At 49.1% G+C, this 18,668-nt stretch overlaps 1 protein-coding gene across 3 annotated transcripts in view; it reads left to right on the forward strand.

Annotated features, from left to right (window-relative positions):
* Positions 1-7,796: 7,796 nt before the first annotated feature.
* GSN (gelsolin) overlaps positions 7,797-18,668 on the forward strand; it is a 53,910-nt gene continuing 43,038 nt past the window's right edge. For 2 of the 3 annotated variants that reach the window (XM_032418354.1, XM_032418356.1), the window contains exon 1: positions 7,797-7,878. The gene's annotated coding sequence lies outside the window, so the exon portion shown is untranslated. The remainder of the gene's footprint in view (positions 7,879-18,668) is intronic. The other variant, XM_032418357.1, reaches the window with a different exon arrangement.

The following is an 18,668-nucleotide window of genomic DNA, read 5'->3' on the forward strand; positions in this document are numbered from 1 at the left end:
TGTAAATTGATATCAATGTCTTGCCTATTCATTAAGAGGCTACTCCAGTCATTGGATTTCTGTGGTGATTGTTTTTTTAAAGGTTAGCCTTGACCGACTCCATTATGATTTTTTTTCCAACAGTACCAGTGAACAGAGTCAAGAGAGGAGCCTTATATTTATTTCAAACAGTGAAAGTAACAGCTATCAATTGGTTGTTTCAGAAAGGTTATTTGGAATTCCTTTATTTGATCATTTGTTCATCCTGCCTTCATGTTAGTCTTTTTAACTCATTTCACTCACTCATTCATTCCACATTTACTAACCTGTCATGTGCCAAGTTCTATGCTGGGCACGAAGAGCAAATGGCCAACAAGACTTGGTCCCTGCCCATGAGGGGTTAGCTGGTAGAGCTAGAAATATAAACAGATGATTCTAACACAGTGTGGTAAGTGCCATTTCACTTCAATCCAGTAAGTGTGTGTTGAGGGTCTCTCTGCCCAGGTTGCTGTCCTGGGCACTTTCATAGGCAAGAAGAGAATGAGCTATCTGGCCCTCTCCTCAAGGAGCTCACTGTCTAGTGGGGGAGACAGTAAACAAACTGGTAATTACACCATTAAAAATAACCATCATTTATAAGGAGATTAAACAGTGTTCTGGGATGTAGAATAGCAGGACAGATTTTTCCAGTCTCTGATGGACACATCACAGGGGACTGTGGGAGCAGGGAGGGTCAGCTAATACGATATGGCCCAGAGCAGTCAGGGAAGGCTTTGCCAAGGAGGTGCCCCCCAAATTGAGTCTGCACATGTAGGGAAGAATTAAACGGGGGGGAATGTTGAGATGGGCAATCCCAAGAAAGAACTGGGATACAAAGGCCTGGAGGTGTCGAGGTGACAGAAAGTAGGATCCACTCGCTGGGAGATCAGCAGGTGATTAGGTGACAGAGGTGGGAGGGGACGAGATGAAGCTGGAGAGACAAAGTAAGGCCAGACCATGTGTGGCCGCCACTGCCAGGCTAAAGAAGCTGGGTATTTGTCTGGATGGTGATAAAATGTAAAGCTTACCAAGCCATGGTCCTTGGCACATAAGATTCCTGTAGCTTTTCATGGGTTCCACAAAACCAAACCAATTGTATTTATGCCATGATTCCGTTGTATACTTTAAAAGAGGTGTCATAAGTTGCTTGCTGAAGATTTACCTGTTTTTCCTTTTTCACTTCTAGAGAAAGAGGAACTTAAAAGTCCTCTTGGGGTAATTCACCTTTAGCTGCCTGAAGGTTGCTCCCTCATCCTTGAAGGGAGACATGTAGGGCATTTGGAGACAAAAAAAGAGGGAAGTTGGTAGTCTCGAAAGGCGGGTCTGCAGACAAACTGTGATACGGAGCCTCTGGCCGGCCAGGACCTTGCAGGATGGCTGTGGGAGAAGCTTGAGCGTGCGTCTAGGCTAAGCGGTGAGGCAGCTGGACAGCTCACGGAGGCCCCTGGCACCTGCCCAGGGACCCGGATCTGCCAGGTCATCTGTCTGAGGTTGGGGTAAAACAGCAAGACTGTGCACCAGCGAGCAAGCAGAACTCCAGATTGCTCCTTGCTGTGAGTGTGGGCTGACCCTTTCCCTGCTGGGGCACTTCAGCCTTGGGGTTTGGGAACATTCGGGAGGAGAGAAGAACTCCATTGGGGAAACACTGAGCTTCTTGCTAATCAGGCATTGGGTTACTCAAGTCTGTGGCTTTGACTTGAAAAACGAAAAAGTGAAATGATTGCATTTGCACTGTGCATTCGTAGAAATTGCAGACGTGAGATAAAGAAAAGCTAGAGTGACTTGACCTAAAGTCTAACTTTGTGATGGACAGTTTACTAGATCTTAGGAGACAGATGCCCTCTGGCTCTCCTTGGGGCCAGTGCAGCAGAAGCAGGGGCTGAAAAATCCCCAGTTTTGTGAGCCAGGTCTAACCCCTCCTAGGGGGTGGTTACTTCTACCTTCCCAGTTTACAGATGGGATCATGGAGGCCCAGACGAGTGAGTGACTTGCCCTGGATCATTCTGCAAGAAAGAGGCAGGACAGGGAGTGAACTCAGGTGTCCGAATTCCCCAGGCAAGGCTCTCTGGACTCCAGCAAAGGGCTGCTAGTGCAGCAGCAGTGGTAAGAAAGGAGAAGAAGAGAGGGAGGAAGAGCAGGCCCTGAGGAGAAAAAGAGAAGCAAAACAGAATAGGGAGAAGGGAAAGGAGGAGGAGCAGAGTGGAGGACCCAGACCAAACTTCAACTAGAACTTAATCCAATCAGCTCTTATGGGTGGTTTTTATTTTGTTTTTTTTAGTTTCTCCACCTTCCAAAGAAGGTAATGCTTTGCTGTCCTGACTGTGTTTCCACTACAACTTGCAGCCGGAGATGCAGCACAAGATTTAAAAAAAAAAAAAAAAGCCCATTGTTCCGTGTTGTGATAATATAACTCTCTGTAAATGGTGCAGTCCAGTGGACAAAGTACTGCCCCCTCCCACCCCACTGGTGACCTGCGGGGACAGCTGAATGCCTTCTGGTCCGCTGAGCCCAGAAGAGTGGGGCTGGGCTTTCAGAAACAGCTGGGCTGATTCATCTAGAACAAAAGCCAACTCTTCTGCTAAATCCCTGGCAGGCCCAGGCTGTGGGGCCAGTGGGCCCGTCCCCTTCCGTGGAAACTTCTTCTTGAGCTGGCTCCAACAGTGTCAGTCTCCTGCGTGAGAGCCTCTGACAGCTTCCCAGTGCCCCATCCCTTCAGCCTGGCCCGCTGTCAGTCCCACACGGGAGACTGGCTTTGGAGTGAAATCTCAGTTCTCATCCCACCTCTGCCGTTTCTCAGCTGTGCAACGTAAACAAGTAACTTCACCTCTCTGAGCCTCAATCTCTCCATCTCCAAACTGGGAGGGAGCATAGTTTCAATCTGAGGAATTTTCAATCCGTTTCAAAGGAGGGAATGCCTGGAGCAGGCACCTATGAATGCTGCTGTCTTCTTGCTGCTTGGTTTCATCTTCTAGAACTCAGATCATGTACCGTGTATTCCAGACACGCTAGCACGTGCTAACTCATCTTGAGCACCTCCGTGCCTTTTGAATGTGGGGTTCCCCTAATGAGACCAGCTACTGTTTACAGAGCCCTTTCAATGCAGCAAATGGTGGACATGGATAATTTCATTTCCATTTTTCCACAACTCTTGGAGGTGGACATGGTTATCAGATGAAGAAGCTGAGGCCCCGGGAGGTGTCCTTTAAGGCCTGGCTCATCTCCTTATTTGCAGTCTTCTTGGACCCTGTCTGTGTCCCCCAGCCTCCTTCCAACCCCACTGGAGCTTCCTCTGTTATGGTTCTTATAACACCCTATTGTAATTGTCTGTGTCCTTGGCCACAGGCCCTGCAAGGGTTGAGTCTATGGCTGATTCATCTCTATGCCCTTAGCCCTAAGTGCAAGGCTTGGCACATAACTCGTACTCAGAAAAGCAGTAAGTAAATAATAAGTAAGGAAAAAACACAGAACATGAACTTCTTCTGTGGGTACATAAAAGAATACAAAAATAGCACTGCCTCAAAGATTTTTGGGGGCGGGGTGTGTGTATGTATGTAAAGGGTTTTATGAATTACTTATTTCTCAAGCACAGCAGTTTATAATCTTTCTTAAAATAGATCTACATTTCTTAAACAACTCCAGATACCTTCCATATAAATAAATAGTGAGTTGTCATAAAGCATTTATGAAGTATTGCAGGGAAGGGCCCAACATCAGGCCCTAACATTATCAAGACGAAATTAAATAATTCCTGATCCTGAATGGGAGGCCTGGAAGAAGCCTCACCTTCCCCCTGACTTTCTTCACTTTGGCTGTAGAAAGAACCTGGGCTTTGGGGACACACCTGGATTCGGATTCCAGTTCTACTCACCCAGCTGTGGAAACGTAAGCAGGTTGCTTATCTTTTCTGAGCCTGTTTAATGTATTTGAAAAATTGAAGATTATACCTAACTTGGAGGTGGTTATAAGGCTTAATTGACCTAATAAATTGGCATAATAAGGTGACCAGGAGGCACCCCTATAATTTGAGTTTTAATTCTTATTATGCCTCTGTCAGCGGGTCAGCTGTGTGTAGCTGTGGACAGGCTGCGTTTAACAACCAGCTGTCAAAATTCCTGGAGATTTAACAGCCAGCTCTGGTGCTCTAGCACATCACTGAAGGGACCCAGACTCCTCCCCTTCTTCCAGGCTTGTCTTCCTCCAACCTCCACACCTTTGCTGATTCTGTACCCCAGCAGAAGATTCTGTCCCATTCCTTACCTCCAATCTTAACTCTTTCCACCCTTTCAAGCCCGGCTGAGTCCTCTCGCCTAGTGACACTGTCTTGTCGGCCTGGCTCTCCCTCCCTCTTTCTCTCCATCTACAGGTTACAGTGGGAGCAGCCAGGTTTGTGCAGTATGACCCTGCCTCTCTGGCTAGAGTCACTGGATAAAGGGTAGGCATCTGACCCAAGTTAGCCTGTGGGCCACAGACAAAGATTCCACCTCCCTGCTGGTAAAAGCCATTTTGTGGAAAGCAGAGATGCTTGTCCGATTTGAGGCAGCACAAGGAAGCAGATGAGCTGAGACGGGCGATGGAGTCAAAGCACTTTCCAGGTACCCTGTATGCTCAGGCCTGCATCCGGGCTGACTCTGAGGCCCAGCTGCGTCCTGCCCTAAGGGCTCCTTGGGATACTGCAGGATCCCCAAAGAGCACCTCTTCAATTAATCGCTTGCACAGAATCCTGATCTTGTGCTCTGCTTCCAGGAACCTGCTAGAAGGCATTCAATGCTCAATAAATGCTTGTCCTAATAACTTACTTTTCTGAGGCTAGCATCAGGAGAGGTCTGCATCCAAAAGAGCCCTCATGGATCCCAAATTCTTCCCTGGCCAACCTGGCCTTCTCCTCTCTGAGTTTCCCCACACTGATTTACCCACATCCATCACGCCATTTAATGGGGGTCTCGTTGGCTTTCTCTGAGGAAGACGGTCACTTCAAAATGGCGGTCTCAGCCTTCAGAGATGGCCAGCCCTCACAGGCCCACTTAATTAACCATAATTGCCATATCCCAAACTTTATTTCCAAATTCTGATAGTCCTGCTTGGTTTTGGTGTCTACTCCTATTACTATCAACCGTGTTTGGGGTGGGGTGGGGTGGGGTGTACAAACATAGGTGCCAAGTGAGGGCCACTCCTGTGGGTGGGGAGAGGCATTCTCACAAGGGGAGCAACAGCTCCAAATTATCTGCTGTATAGCCTGAGTTGTGGCCTTTGTTTCCCCCATCCTCACTCCTGGAGGACGAGGGAGTGGTCTGGAGGTGGTCTTCTGGTAAAAGGATACATCCAAGTTTTTCCATGAGAGGGGATCCATATTATCAAGAACAAGAAGACATTCACTCTGGAGGTGAGGATCTAGAGCAAAAAAGGCCTTACTGATGCCTAGAGCCAGCAGGGACAGGAGTACAAGTAGGAGTCTAGAAAGAAATGAGAATGAGATACCAAGGCAAAGGAGACTTCTTAGCATCCATGCAAGGCCGACTTGGCCCTGACTAAAGGTCAGGCCAAGATCCATCCTGGCCAGCTGTGAAATACATGTGTTAATGTCTGCGAAGCAAAGGGCTAGGAATTTGCATGGCCCTCCAATAGAAGTATTGCTTATCTTCATCAGAATTTTTCATTATTTCTGGGGGCAGCAGGTGCTCACGTGCTTCTCCAGTACCAAGTGGAGCAATCAGAGGGTTGTATGGGCAAACCTGTGCTCCGTTGGCCTCAGTTTCCCCATGTCTATAGTGAGGACTTGGACCAGATGTTCTCTAAAATTTCCTCCATCTCTATCTGATATTCTCCAGTTCTAGGGAGACACAGATTCAGAGGTTTACCTTTCTTTGCCGGAGAGAAGCTGCTGGCCTTGAAAATGATATGCCTGGCAAATCCGGGGCATGTGTATGCCAGGTCTTATAATCAAAGAGCTCAGAGCCGAATCGTGTGTTTTTGCCTTTCTCCCCACACACCCCCCAGGTGGCCATGGGCAGCCTCTGAAAACAGAGTGGCAGAGGGAGGGTATGAGCCTTTCTTTGGGGTGAGCGCCCTGCTTCGGTTCTTAGAGAAAGTGGAACCAAGTAGAGTTTCCCAAGCCAGGAAAGGTGGCGACGTATGACGTCGGACATTGGGCAAAGGAGAGAGGCCAACGACTCAGGTGTGTATGTTGTTACCTGCGTGAACTTGGGAGAGCTACTTAACCATCTCTGTGCCTTGGCCTCCTCATCTGAAAACTGTACATGGTAACACCTACCTGGGTGGGGAGGGGAGGATGAAAGTCCGTAGCACATGGGAAGCCCAGAGCATGGCATGAGGTGTTCAAGAAATGGTTCCTATAATTACCTGAGTTGCAGAAAGGGAGGGGGGAGGTCAGGTGGAAGAGCTGAGCTGGGATTCCCCAGGCTGTGTGGCTTCCCTGGCTGCTACTCAATGGAAAAACAAACAAACAAACAAACAAATAAAAGACCAGGAAGTGAGTATGGTGCTCTTAGCTCCTCTGCTCCTTGAACACCAGCTTTTCCTGCTTGGATCCCCAGAACCTGGCAATTACTGACTTGGTACATTTTACCTTGTGTGAGAGGGAGATATACCTAGCTGAACATGGGGTTGCTGCTCGCACCAAGGCTGGGAATGGACATGGTGGTCGTCTGGTCCAGTTTCCTGCTGTGGGAGTCCTCCGCACGAGAATGGAGCCACAGAGCCACTGCAAGAGGCCTGGGAACCCATCTTTGCGGCAGGACTGCTGGAGGGCCGTCCCGTGCCCTGTGCCATCATACGGGGCTGTTTCTCCAACGCATGTGAGATGCTGTTGAGATGAAGAAAATATCACATTTGTTTAAAAGTGACCTTGCACTCATCTTTTTGACAACGTGGATTTTCTCCGTCACCTAAAATAATATCCGCCATCACACTGGTAAGAACTTCCATTTATGGAGAATCACTGCCACTGTGCTGAGAGTCTTTCTCTGCTCTTCCCAAGAGCCCCACGAAGAGGCAATTATTATATCCACTTTACCAATTATTATTATTATTATATCCACTTTACCAATGAGGAAATGACACTTTGCCAACGTTAAGCCACTTGCCCAAAGTTACTGGACTGGTAAGCGTCAGGAGTTCCAGCCAAGGCCGTTTGACTCCAAAGCCTCTTTAGATTCTTTTTTTAAGGTTCTGTTTTAAGGACAGGGATGCACTTGGCATTTCTTGTTCTTTCATTCTGAATAAAGTTGGGAAACATTCTCCTTTATTTGGTCCAGTGGGCCTAGGGGCTGCTTGCACACCTCCCCTGCTTTTGTTGGTAGCCCATTTCGCCCTCTCCTGAGGAGTGCTTTGCCTCCTGAAGTCAGAACTCTCTAAAGCTGAAATCTGCCTCCGTGGATCCCAGCTGAGCATGGCACGCTGCCCACCCCAACTGAGCTCTTTGGCCCCAGCCCAGCCAGCCCGGCCACTCCCCTGGGTCTCCTTCCCCTCACTCTCCCCTCCCTCCTGCAGATCTCCCCTCCGTGCTCTGAGACTCAGTTTATTCCTAGGAGGGGCCGGATGCCTTCCTTGCGGGGAGGTAGCGAGGGGTCTGCTAAAGTGACACAGAGTGCACTCGACGAATGCCAGCCTGGAGCCGGAATGGCCATCCTCCCAGCGGCCTGCGGGCAGGGGCCGGCGCTCCTCCCCCCGTCCCCCCTCCCGGCCCGGCCGGCCCGGCCGCTCCGGCCGCCCCGCCCCGAGGGCGGCTCCCTCCCGCGCCCTGCCCACCGCGGCCGAACGACCGCCAAGCCCCCGCCCCGCCGCCCGGAACCAGCTGAGCGCAGCTGGACCTAGCAGCAGCCGTCCGCAGCGCCTCAGCCGCAGGTAGGGGAGAGGGACGGCCACGGCCCCGGACATCTTGGGGATCCCGGGCATCTGGGTCCTTCTTCTCCCTCCCCTCCCGGGACGAGCTAGCCCGCGTCTGGAGCTCGTTCCGGCAGCGGGGAATCGCTGGAGAGGGGCTTCCTCCCTCACCTTGCTGGTCTTCCAGGGGACCAAGAAGGGTTGGACTGGGGGGCTAGGGCCGGGGAGGAAGGGGGCCGGGCCTCCACCTGCAGGCCCCGCTAGGCTGGGCTGCAAGCACCTGAGCTAACCTTGACCTCGCCCCCGCGGGTGGGGGAACTGGGTTCGGAGTCACCCCGGCACTCGGTGTATCCCACCCGGGCTTGCAGGTAGCCGCGCGTCCGCGGTTTGGGCGGTGGCTCCGCCGGGGAGTCTGCTCAGCGGATCCTTGACTTCAAGGTAATAATGCCTTTGCCTGCTCTCCGCGGGCGATGAGGAGCCCTCCACCTCCTTCCTCTTTTTGGGCCCAGGACTGTTAGAAACTTCTTCCTTGTACTCGTCTGAAATCTGCTTGCATTTGTTACTGGAAGGTGCCTTCTCCTCCTCGGCCCTGCAGTGTACGTTCTTTTCTCTGACTCACGCGGAAACTTCTTTCAGAGTTGACGACAGTGATTGTTGTCTCCCTTTCTCCTTGGGCCCCTATCTCTTCTGGGGGCTAATCACCGCCCGGATCTGGTCACAGCAGTGTCCCCCCTGGTCTAGTGCAGGCCGGCTGCTCTGGGCGGTGGCCAAGGGTAAGCCCACGTTTTTGGAAGGCGGGGGCGCCTTTGGGTGGGTAGGGGACATTGGCTTCTTTTGCAGCCCTTTATCTGCCCAGACATACACCTTTTATCCCGCCCTTACACCTTCCACAGAGCAGAGAGGGTATCTTTAAAACACCCAGAACTCGGGGCGCCTGGGTGGCTCAGTTGTTAAGCGACTGCCTTCGGCTCAGGTCATGGTCCCAGGGTCCTGGGATCGAGTCCCATATCGGGCTCTCTGCTCCGCGGGAAGCCTGCTTCTCCCTCTCCCACTCCCCCTTGCTTGTGTTCCCTCTCTCACTGTGTCTCTCTCTGTCAAATAAATAAATAAAATCTTTAAAAAAAAAAACACGCAGAACTCTGAAGAGCCAAAGGCATTCAGGGCTGTCCTGGGGGGTAACCCGGGCTTTGTGGAAGGCGGGGCCTCTGGGGAGGAGCCTCTGCTTTAGTTCAGCTCCTAGACACTTCTCAAAGACTTAATCCTGCACGGCCCGTTCTCCCAGGACCACATTTCTGACCAGCGCAATGGGACCGCTGGTTGCACCGCACTTTACAGTGACCATGGCCTGCTGGAGTCTCACCGCAACCCCATTCCACAGCTGAGAGAACAGCTGGGCCCCGAGAGCTTGTGATGGGCTCACAGTCACACTGTGACAAAGGGGCAGGGCTGGGACCCAGTTCCAGTTGGCCTTTGGCGGAGTCCTTCTAGCTGGTGGGGCTTTCTACTCTTTCTTGAGTGTTCCATTCATTGAGACATCCCTGCCCCTCCCCTCCCACACACTTGGGGGTGCTGTTTGGTGTTTCTTGGGGATGTGAAGGGGAAGGGGCTTGGAGCAGAGGAGGAAGGATGGGATGGGAGGTCAGGCAGCATCCAGCTCCTTTGAAATTCCATTTTCCTTTCTGAGGCCTTGCTATTTATAAATGCCAGGGAAATTGTAAACAGCCGGGGAGCTTGGGTTGGCACCCGGGGCGGGGGGAGGGAGTTAGACAGCAGCAAAGAAGGTTTCCTTATGAATCAAGGAAGGAAACTTTACTCCAGAATTTTCCATAGTCTTTTTTTATTACGGACTAATATGAACCTAGGAAAGCAGGCAGCTGAGTGGGGAGGCTGTAGGATTTGCCCCTCATGACATTTCCTTCCTTCCCTCCTTCCTTGATTCAACACTTGCCTGGGCCTGTGTTCTGTGCCTTGCCCTGTGAGGGCCCAAAAGCCTCCAGGAGGACAAAGCTCTCTGTCCTCAAGATACTTCCCATCCATAGTGATTGAAACAATCATTCGATACTGAGAGTTATTTCAACCCATAAAGGGGTGACTAAATCTGTCAGGGCAACCCAGGCTCAAAAATAAGTAATAGGTTCCCAGAAGTTAAAGGAGTTGAGGGAAAAGACATTCTAAGAAACAGAAGCAGTTTGTACAAAGGTACTGAGGTTTCTTGAGCAGTCCATGGCTACAATGGCCATGAGGGAACGGTGCAGTTGTGGGAGTTGAGACTGTAAATACAGACTGTAAACTAAGGGTTTGGACTTTATCCTGAAGGCAGTGAGAAGCTGAGAAAGGTTTTGAGCAGAACAACGATAAAAACTCTCACTGATCTGGTGGTTGATGTAGGGAATGCATCAGAAGGGGCAAACTGGAGGCAGGGGGACCAGGAGGAGGGTGTTACATGGTCCAAGTTAAAGAGAGTGCAGGTCTGAACCAGAGCAGTGGCTACCAGGATGGATCAGAGTTGCAGATTCGGGAAGCCCAGCCAAAGGTCTTAGAACCTGCTATAAATTTCATCGAAAAACAAACAACAGGCTGATAGCTCCTGGATAAGGCTGCTAAATTATTTTGAGTTTTGCAGGGTTTTTTGTTTTTTTTTTTAAAGTGGGAAAAAATATTGCTAAAAATTCTAACGTAGAGAAGAGTATAGTGTAAACTTCATCCCTCCAGACCTCCTTCTTTCCCCAGAGGTAGCCATTGTTAGCAGCCTTGTGTGCACTTTACCAAGCTATGATGAGCAAGAGTTGTTGATTGGATGCCTTACACTTCTCAGCCATCCAGTGCCATAGGTCACTTTCTTCCTACTCCTGGGGGGAGTTTGGGTCTTTCTTGAGAAGTTGCCAGGCAGGGACGCCTGGGTGGCTCAGTCAGTTAAGTGTCTGACTCTTGATCTCAGCTCAGGTCTTGATCTCAGGGTCATGAGTTCAAGCTCCGTGTTGGACTCCTTAAAAAAAAAAAGAAGAATTTGCCAGGTAGGTCATTGAGATGATCTCTGCATGATCTGTAGTCCTTTGCTGAGGCATTGATCTCTGGTTTTCTTCAAGCAAACTTTACAGTCTGTATCTACAGCCTCTGAGTGTGTATATTTACTTATTAGAAACCACAGGACTGAGAGGAATTAGAAGCACTGATTCGGGAGCGGAGCTGCAGCTTTCATTCTTCTGAGGGACCTTTGGCAAGTCCTGGCTCTCTGGGCCTCAGTTTCCTCATCTGTGAAATGGGGGTGATGTTGGCTGGCCTGATTATAACAAAAAGCTGCCTTTTAGTGTATCAACCACAGGGACATTAATTATTTCCTTGATTCCTTACCAGTGTTCCTCTGAGGTAGGCACTACTGTTTCCCCTTTTCCAGATGAGGTACCCGAGTCTAAATAACGTGCCTCCGGTTTTGTCGTTATAAGGTGATGGCACCTGGCTTCTGGAATTCTGACTACAGAGCCCTGACTCTTAGTCCCTTCACTAAATGTTATCCTGAAGTTTCCTTGTAGTCCTGACATGATGAGAACTGCTGGGGTTTTCACAGTGGCTGTGTGCACAGCTTGGGGAGCTCAGCTCTGCAGCAGAGGTCTGAAGGGCCTCCCAGGAGCACCGCTGGGAAACTCATCCTATTCTATCAACAGGACTCCAAAGTGTAGGTCAGTCTCCCCTCTGTTTCAGGGAATCAAGGCTGAGAGAACACAAGATCCCTTGCCCTAGGTCACTCCGTGAGTTGGGGTCCCAGCCAGGACCATCTCCCCGCCCTTTGGCAGAAGCAGGGAAAAGCAGGTCCTGGGAGGGATGCATTTTTCAGGGGAGGGAAAGGGAGAGAGCAGTGTTTAGGCAGCCAGGGTATGTTAAATAAAACTGTCTCCTCCCTTTCAACTGAGTGAGCGTGTGTCATATTTCAGCCTGATGTGGTTTGTGAGTTTGCAGCCCACAGGCAGGCTGGGTTCCTGCTGCTCGCCCGCTTCACCCTCCCTGCCCCCCTCCCCCCTACACTCCCCCACCATATGCTTGCTCTCCCCTGCCCTGGCCTGGGACCACATCAGCAATTTGAGGGCAGAGCAGAGAAAAGCAGTAGGTGCGGTGGGCAAGGCTGGGCAGCAGAAGGCCTGGACTTGGGTCCTGGTTTTGCCACTGACAAAGTACTGGGTGACTTGTGCTAATGTGTGTCTTTCTCTGGGCCTCAGGGCGCACCCTGCAGTACAGGGGTGGGCATGATAATATCAGGCTTTCCTGGCTCTGATGGTCTCTGAGTCAGAGGGCTTTGTGCTCAGCGCATGAACATGGACCTCAAAGTGAGCCCACAGCAGTCATTATGTTTAACCTGCACCAGCACCAGCTGGAGATGCAGCTGCTGTTCATGACTTTGGTCTTCGTGGCCTGAATTGTTGGCCCCATAGTGCAGATAAGGAACTTGAGGCCCAAGATTCATTTATGTATCTTATTCCCTGTTCTACAGGCAGTAAGAATCATGGCCACCATAGGGAGCATGCTTGCTGCGTGTGTTCACCATCTTATTTGGTCTTTTCACAGCCCTGTGAGGGAGGAGATATTGACTCCATTTCACAGACAGGGAAACTGAGGCTCAGCCTAGAGAGATGAAATGATTTACCTCCTTTTCTTTGAGCCTCACAATAGCCCTGAGGTTGTCGTGATGGGCCCTAATTTGTCGATGAGGAAGGTCAAGTCTGGAAATGTGAGCTCCCAAGGGGACTCGCGGCCATTTAGGTTCCTTCCTGGCTCCCTGTCCTAGTCCCTAGCCAGGCCTTGCTTGTTCTGCCTCAGAGGGAACTTCTTGTACCTCTTGCATTCAATGCTTAGACTAAGGGATAACAGGATCCCTGAAACCTGCTCTTCCCCAGGGGGCTCCAGAAATGGTTTCAGCCATAGAATCTCAGGGAACTCAGTGAAGGAGCCACACCAGTGGGAGTAGTTTCATTTATCTTGCTAAACTGATTAAACAAATAGAGTTATTACGTTCCAGCCTCAACAAGGATATCATGTGGGTCTGGTTTATTTGCCAAGCAAAGGATAGATGGTATACATGAGCCTTCAGGGTGGGGCCTGGCCCTTAATCTCCTTTGTGTAAGCGATATGGCGAGGCTGGGCCCTCAGTGGACACAGTAAATACTAGTTAATTTTTGGGGAGTGGCAAAGTGGTATGGGTGGTATACTCATGGGAAATGGGGTGCTTTTTCCTCCTTTCCTCCAAGGACTTCCCCCCCCTTCCTTTTCTAGTTATAATGAATGCTTATGATAAGGAAATTTAGCAAATAAAAAAATAAGAACTGTCCATAATTCTGCCAATGGGAGATAATCACTGCTAACATTTGGAGGCATTTCCTTCCTGATATTTGCAGCACATTTTTTTTACCCCTATATAATTGTGGTCATACCACATTTATAATTTTTCTATTCTGACTTTTTTTTTCAACATGATGACATAAATATTTTCTCATGTTATTATGGACTGTGAATTTAATTTTTAGAAGAATTTGAGAAGTATTCTCTACCTAAGTAGATAAATGCATGTCTATTTCTATTTAAAATCTTTCATTCTGATAGTCTGGGGGATTAAAGAAATGAAATAATGCATTTTATTTGTAAAAAAAAAAACAAAACCAAGTTTTATTTTTTTATTATGAAAATGATATATGCCAACCTGCTTTTTCATCCCTCTCTTGTTGTATCTAAGTGGGAATATACCATGGTCCACTTTCCTCTATTATCAGGCATTTTGGCTGCTTATAAACAACGCTGCAATGAACATCCTAGTGTATAAGTTAGTCTTCTTTCATTATTTCCTAAAAGAGAGCCCAAGAAATGGAGTTACTGGGTCAAATTATGCATTTTACAACCTTAGCTGCATTTCACCAAATTGCTGCCTAGAAGGCCCCAGCAGCTCTTATTCCCAGCAGCCATTTTTGAGGGTGGCAGCCTTCTTGGTGGAGCGTCAAAAGCTGGTTATCAAAGTTCTAGCTGTCTTACTAGAAGGCTCAGGGACCATTTCCCCCAAAACATCGTACTTCATTCTTTTATTTAGTAAATACATTTGCACAGTTCAGCATCGGTAAGGATAACGATTATGGTCCCAAGCTGAGGAAGCAGAGAGAGAAGCCTGTTCTCATTTCCAGTTTCTGCTTGGGACTTGCGGTAAGACCTTGAGCTTAAACCAGGTCAACGCTCTGCCTCCACGCTTAGGATGATGGGCTTGACTTTGTGTTATCAGCCCTGAGACTTTGGTGGGACTGTGGTGACCATCAGCAGAAGGCTCCTCTCCTGACTGCCTTTTTGCCTCAAAATCGTTCTTCCAGATTCCAGCTTTTACAGTTAGACCTTGGGAATTGCCTGGCCCTGCCCCTTACTTCATGACCAGGGATACTTAGGCCCAGAGACAGCAATTAATTATCGTAAAGCACACAGCGAGCGCCTTGGTTGCTACTCCACCACTTGTGAGATTTCGAAAGTTCTAATCTAAACCAAAATGCGTTCAGTTATTAAACCCAAGGCCTGGGAAAATGAAGCAATGGTCAGGCCCCTCGTTTTCCTTGGCAGCATAGTCTTGGGAAAGTCATGCCTGATATCCCCCCAGCTGTGAAATGGGGAGTGGCACCTTCTCTGGTTCTCCTCCTTCTACTTTTCTGCCGGTCAAAGATTTGATTTCAAGATCCAATGGCAGGTCTTGGTCTGTTGATTATGCGTCCAAAACGGGGTGCCTAGTGCAGATGATAGGTCAGAGACTTAATAAATACTATGACATAAAGAAAGATGTCTTTAAACCCTTTCTTTCCTCAGCGAAAGGGTTGTGGTAACAATATTGCAGTTGGACATGAAAGATGTTTTAGCAGATCTCAAACTTATCGTGAACATGAATCACTCGGGCATTTTGTGAAAATTCAGATTCTGGTTCACTAGGTCTGGGGCGGGGCCTGAGGCTCTGCATTTCTAATGAGATCTCAGGTAATGCAGAAGTTGCTGGTCCAGGGACCACACTTTGCATAGTAAGATTCTAAATCCCTTGTTCAGGGCCCAGACCAGAGCCTAGATCTCTTAATGTCTTGTGGTAGAGGTTCTTTCTACACATTGAATTTGCCTCTCGCTTTTGTTCTCTATGTGGAGTCAAACTGTTTAGTCCACAGCTGAGTTTCTAGAATTTGAACAGCTCTTGAAATATTTTGCTGCCTAATTGCAGAGCAAGGTAGAGCCCTTCTTTAGGAGAGAGCGACTCAGCAGAAAGCTATCTGAAGCAGGAGAAACACAGCTGAAGGACCTAGCATTCATCTTAACTATTTCCACCAGAAGTTTTTATACTTAAGATTATAGATATTCTTCTCTCAAGTCTGTAGGCTGCAAACTACAGCTCTGGGGAGGCCTCAGCCTGTGATTGTATGCCTTTGAGCTAAGAATGGTTTTTACATTGTTTTAAAAGGTTGTTCAAAAAAAAAAAACAACAAAAAACCCAAACCTAAAACCAAACAAGAAAGAATATGCAGCAGACAAGGTATGGGGCCTGCAAAGCCTAACATATTTACTAACTGGCCCTTTACAGTAAAATTTGCTAACCCCTGATCTAGAGTAACCAAAGCTTTGTGTTTTTCTCTATGCAAGAGACCTAGCCTTAATGCCTGAAACTTAGCGAGACCAAGAAGTCAGCGAGGCAGCCTGCCTTGGTGGGAACTGTGTAGACATCTTAGTTGTGTGACTGAGCACATTACTTCACCTCTCTGAGCTTGTATCCTTCCTTCACAAAACAGGAACCATGGTATCTGCCTGGCAGAGTATCATGAGGATGAGACATGATGTATGTCAGGAGTTTAATACTTGGTAGGTGTTCAGAAAAGCAGGGTTGTCATTTGGGGTGGCTATTTGAACCCTTCAGGGATTGCGAGGCAGAGATCATGTTTCTCTGACCAAATCTGGAAGTCCTCCCATTATGCTGGGAACAGTCTTTTAGGAGAAAAACACCTCTGGCTTGGGGCCTCCCCCCACCCCACCCCAAAGGGCAGAAAGCTCCTCTTCAGCCACCTAGACATATGGGGTTCCTGGTGACTTGCACAGTGTCACTAACAGGGAGCTCTCTACCCAAAGGCCAGCCCCTCCACTGGTGGGCAGCACTAACAGACTGTGCCTTCTCCCCCTCTCTAAGATATAATTCAGTAAACAGGCACTCCGCAGGCCCCAGACAGGGATGGTGAGTGCTGGAAGGAAACATCTCTCTTTATGACTCCCTCTGGAGCATGTGGGCGGTGGACTAGAGTGAGTGGTTTGTGGATCTTGTTTTTAAGTTGTTGCAGCCTTAAGGTCCAGAATGGGAAACAGACCAACTTCGTGTTAGCTGGAGTGAATGCTTTGCGTCTCTGGGGCTCCTCCCATCCAGAGCCTGGGGAAGAGTGTAATGCTCTTTTTGCCCATAGGTGGCAGCACCTGCGCTCTTAGGTGTCTGTAAATGTACACGTGCATGAGTATATGTTTACTCATATACATATATGCATGTGTCTATGCATGTGTGCATGCGTGTGATTTCCTAGCTTCTTCCTTTGGTGAATCTTGAGCTGTGGTGGCCCCAGCCCTAGGCTAGGCGCTGGGATCATGGGAACAGATCTTAGTCTAATGGGGGAGGCTAACCGGGAAACAGACCATAATCCAGTGTGACAGGGAAGACTAGAGGCCTGGGGGAGCCCAGAGATGCTCACCCTCACGGGGGAGGAGAGGTTAGAGCAAACTTCCTGGAGGAAACTGGGCTTGATCATGAGTGGAAGGAGAAATGAAGAATAGGGATGGAAGACAGTTCTGGAACAGAGGAGATTCTGTGAAGATTACATGTGGACTCAGAGGGCAGAGAGTGCAGCTTCGCCCCAGCTGGAGCTTGGAGGGGTGTGGGTGGAAGACAGGAACTGAAGAGGCTGAAGCTCATGGGGTGGGCAGCAGCAGATCATGAAGGATACTGAAAAGTTCACTGAGGTTCTTGGACTTTATCTCTGGGGCTCTAGGGGAACCATGGTGGAGTCTGAGCAGAGGAGTGACATGGTCTGGGCTTGCACCGTAGGGGAGAGAGGAGGTGGGGGGACCACTGCAGTCACCCAGATGACAGGTGGTGGTACCTGAACCTGGATGTTGACAGTGGGGGTGGAGACAAGAAGATGCATTTGAGCAGAACCAGCAGGGCAGGGCAGGGCAGGGCAGGGCATGGCAGGGGGAGGTGGTGTTGGAGGCCTGAGTGACAGAGCAGGGGAGGTTGAGGAGGGTGGTGCCCTGGTGTCTGGTCTGGCCCAGGCTATGGATGGTGGCTGGTGGTGCTGTTGCTGAGATGGGGAACATCAGGGGAGGAACAGATTACATTTGGGAAGAAATGTAGCACTACCAGTGAGGATGAGGGGGTGATTTGGAGGTGTGTAGAGGAAAAGCGGGCTGGATTTCAAAGGCTTGTCCTCACACAGAGTTAACAGAAAGTGAGAGGTCATTAGTCACTTGTAGGAACACAATACAACCCAAGTCTGCTTTGATCTATCCTTGGAACTAGGAAGTTCCAGGTGGAACTCTCTGAGGAAGGCCCACAGAGCTGGGATGGACACCAGTGGCAGATAAGCAGTCAGCCTTTTTCAGATCCCCTGCTTTGCTATGTATGCCACTCACAATGCAGAAATACACCGGGAATGCCTAGGCCATTGACTGTCAGCTGAGAACAGGGCTCACTGGTGTCTTAATCTCTGCAGCCTGTAGGGCCCCACTGTATTTAGGATCTTGGACTCTCTCCTTGGCTTGGAGAAGCTGGTTTGGGCAGAGAAATTTTCCAATGTAGGCAGGAGCCAGCTTGCTTAGCTTCCCCCTGAATGTGGATGACTAGAGCTCTGGGGAATGAGGAAGGGTGAAGATCCAGTTTGGCCCTGAAAGGCAGGGGGCCAAAGGGCTGGGATGCACAATTCACTGTGGGGCCAATGTTGGCTGGTCCTTCTTTCACTCCTCTAGCATATAAATCCACTGGTCCTGCTGTTTGCCAGCTCATGGGCTTGGACCAGAATTTCAGAGGCAAAGCAGACTGGCAGGACTCACAGCCTGATGGGAGAGAAAGACCTGTTGCCAGATAACGATAATAGGGTCTTACAACGGTAGAGCAAGACTTAGGCATAGAAGTGGGGATACAGCATGTAAACAGCTTGGGTCCCCAAACTGCACAAGTACAGAATGAGAAAAACATAATTTCTAGAAAAAGGTTTAGAGATTTAATTAACAATCAGAGTAAACATATATGCTGTTCAAAACCCTTGACATATCTTATCTCATTTAATCCTTATAATAGCCTTATAATAATGGAATAAGTTCTAACATAATCCTTTTACAGAGAAGGAATCTGAGACTCAGGGTAAAGTAACCTGATCAAGTTATGCAGTTAGTTAAATGAGGGGTCATTTCGTCTAACTCCAGAATCCTGAACCATAGCTCTGAAGTTGACCATAAGCTGAATTCAGACATGCCCTGGGGTTGCCTTACATGCAAATGGGATTTTAGGTTGGATTAATAGAGGCATGATATCTAGAATGATGGAGGTGAGAGTTCTGCTTGCCCTGCCCTGGACAGAGCTCGCCTGAATGTCAAATTTTGGGTCTTGTGCTGTCAGTAGGGACAAGGTTCATTTGGAGCTGATCAGGGAAGGGGGTGAGGGAGGGAACCAGACACCTGGTCTGGTCTCAGGAAAAGCTGGAGGAAAGAGGGTATACAACTTGTAGAAGACTTGAGGGGCCCAAGATCACTGTCTTTGTCTCTAAGGAGCCATCGGGAAACAGGGTGAC

Source organism: Phoca vitulina, unplaced genomic scaffold, assembly GCF_004348235.1.
Source record: "Phoca vitulina isolate PV1807 unplaced genomic scaffold, GSC_HSeal_1.0 scaffold21, whole genome shotgun sequence".
Classification (NCBI taxonomy): Eukaryota; Metazoa; Chordata; class Mammalia; order Carnivora; family Phocidae; genus Phoca; species Phoca vitulina.